This window comes from Orycteropus afer, unplaced genomic scaffold, assembly GCF_000298275.1.
Source record: "Orycteropus afer afer isolate SDZICR_OR568_19922 unplaced genomic scaffold, OryAfe1.0 scaffold00189, whole genome shotgun sequence".
NCBI lineage: Eukaryota > Metazoa > Chordata > Mammalia > Tubulidentata > Orycteropodidae > Orycteropus > Orycteropus afer.
The window spans coordinates 6428629-6431968 of record NW_006921776.1 but is presented as its reverse complement, the minus strand read 5'-3'; positions in this window follow the sequence as shown (position 1 = coordinate 6431968).

Below are 3340 nucleotides of genomic sequence, written 5' to 3'. Positions count from 1 at the left end.
CCCTGGGCAAATGGTTAACATGCTTGGTGGCTAACAGAAAGGTTAGCGAGTCGACTCCACACAGAGGTGCCTTGGAAGAAAGGCCTGGTGATTGACTTTTGAAAAATGAGTCACTGAAGACCCCATGCAGCATAGCTCTACTCTGACACACACGGGTCGGCCATGAGTCAATCAACTTGACACCAACTAGATTTTAGAGAGCAAGTCTGAATGATATATTTCCTTTGACATCACCAACTTAGAGCAAATACTGGACAGAGTGAGACTACAGTGGTTGCTGTTAGCTCTCAGTGACTGTGTGTCTCTGGGAAATTCACCCAGTGTTTGGACATTAGTCTCCTCCCCATAAAATGAGGGTCTGGGCTAGATTATTCCCAAAACCCCACTTAACTTCAAAACCCTCTGATTCCAAACCCAAGAGACTCAGCAAAAAAAAAAAAAAAAAAAAAAAACTCACTGCCATCGAGTTAGATCTGACTCATAGCAACCCATCCTTGGGTTTCCCAGGGGAAGTAAAGTTAAATTAGCACCACGTGCCACTATTACAACTTACCAACAAACTCAAATTAAAGACACACTCAGGAAAGAATGTTGTTATTAACACAGAGACCACCTTTATTGATTGATATAGGAGTCTCTCACACTTTCAGTATGCCATTATCTACCAAGGGCTCATCTTTTCATTTCTAGCTTCATACTTACACTCATGGGAGCTCTGGTAGCATAGTGCCTAAGTCACTTGACTGCTAACCCACCAGACACTCATCGGAAGGCAGGTTGGGCAATCTACTTCCGTAGTGATACTGCCTCGGCAACCCAAGGAGGGTATGCTATGATTCGGGTCCAACTCCACGGCACATAACAACAACAACAACAAAAACAACAACAACTTACACTCATAAGTTCAATTGTTGAGTAAAATATGTTTGATTCCTATTGCTGCATAGAGTCCGGGAAGCAGGACAGATTGACACCATTTTTCTGGGTATATCTTTAAAATCACCAGCCTTGTTGTATCTGTGTGCCAACTTAGGTGAACCACAATTCTGTGTGGTTTGAGCTGTTGTGGTGTGGTTGTTCCCATGATGGGATCAGATGATTATGCTTTGAGCTGCCAATCTGTTGAAAGGGAGTTTCCCTAGGGGTGTGGCCTGCTTCCAGTATATCTGTGGACATCCTGGGAGAGGAGACATTCTTCTGTGCATCGGGATTTGGTTGTGCTGCCTACAACTGTGCGTGAGCGAACAATACACCATTTGGCCTGGAGATCTTAGATTCATCATTCGTTGGAGTCAACAGCTGGTGTACTGCCTGCCAGCTCTGAGCTCCTCAGCCCCTGTGGCTGCAAGAGTCAGGAAAAGCCTCCAACTTGGTGTTTTATCCAAGAACTTTGGACTTGTCAGCTTCTCTAAGTGTGTGAGCCATTTTCCTAAGATAAATTTCTCTCTATGTACATATATATAAGCTTTACTGGTTTTGTGTTACTAGAGAACCCAGTCTAACACATTTGGTACTGGGAGTGGTTCTTGTAATTTTCCATTGACTTTAAACACAGGGCATGGGAGTACTAAGAGATGTCCTAAAGAATCTCCTATATTCCAGACATATTCTTCTTTACCTCCATTTTTACCTCCATTATGTAATGTCAATTCAATTTCCCCTTGGTAATTAGGATCTATCACACTAGATAGTACAGTAATGCCCTTCTTTGTCTGTTGATCCATAGGCATGAGGAAGCCAAAATGGCAGGGTGGCATTCTTAATTTCCAGTTCAATGCAATCCGTATTGTGTCTGCAGGTGGGAGTGTTCCTCCCTTTGGGACTAAGATCTCCATACCTGCAGAGCATAGGGTAGCAGGGACAGGAAGCAAAACATTTTTGAGTGGGTCACTAGGGGTGATAGTGAGTGGTACCATTCCCGTTTCCACCCCTTGGTTCCTGGACCCATGAATCCTGGCTATTGGAGAAACAGAACCATATATTGGATGCTGGTTAGAGCATATACAGCCTCCTGGAAAACATTGCCCCAATCCTTCAAGGTATTGCCACCTAGCTGGCACCATAATTGTGTTTTCAGCAGGCCATTCCATTATTCTATCAAGCCAGCTGCTTCAAGATGATGGAGAACATGGTTAGACCAGTGAATTCCATGAACATGAGTCCATTGCCACACTTTATTTGCTGTGAAATGAGTTACTTGATCCAAAGCAATGCTGTGTGGGATACCATGACGATAGATAAGACATACTGTAAGTCCAGAGATGATAGTTTTGGCAGAAGCATTGCATGCAGGGAAGGCAAATCCATATCCAGAATAAGTATCTATTCCAGTAAGAACAAAACGCTGTCCTTTCCATGATGGAAGGTCCAATGTAATCAACCTCCCACCAGGTTGCTGGCTGATCACCCCGAGGAATGGTTCCATATCATGGACCCAGTGTTGGTCTCTGCTTCTGGCAGATTGGGCACTCAGCAGTGGTGGTAGCCAAATCAGCCTTGGTAAGTGGGAGTCCATGTTGCTGAGCCCATGCATAACCTCCATCCCTGGCACCATGGCCACTGTGTTCATGAGCCCATTGACCAATGACAGGAGTATCTGAGGAAAAAGGACAGCTGGTTTCCACTGAACATGTCATCCTATCCAGCTGATTGTTAAAGTCCTCCTCTGCTGAGGTCACCTTTTGGTAGGCATTCACATGAGACACAAATACCTTTACTCCTTTGGTCCATTCAGAGAGATCTATCCACATGCCTCTTCCCCATACATCCTTATCACCAATCTTCCAATCATGCTCCTTCCAAGTCCCAGACCATCCAGCTAAGCCAATAGCCACAGCCCATGAATCCATATATAATCTCACATCTGGTCATTTCTTATTCCATGCAAAGTGAACAGCCACATGCAAGACTCTAAGTTCTGCCCCTTGGGAGGATTTCCCTTCACCACTGTCCTTTAAGGAAGTCCCAGAAAGGGGCTGCACTGCGGTCCACTTTCTAGTGGTGCCTGCATATCATGCAGAACCATCTGTAAACCAGACACGAGTTTTCTCTTCCTCACTCAGCTGATCATAAGGAACTCCCCTCCTCATGGGGCCCTAGGTGCAGACTGCGAGAGGGCAGGTAATGTGACTGGAGGGGAGACCATAGACATTTGGGCCACTTCCTCATACAACCTACTTGTGCCTTAAGGTCCTGCTAGAGCCCGATCTCTCATATACCATTTCCATTTAATGATGGAGTGCTGCTGTGCTCGTCCAACTTTATGACTCTGTGGGTCAGACAACACCCAGTTCATGATGGGCAGCTCAGGCCTCATGGTGACTTGGTGGCCCATGGTTAG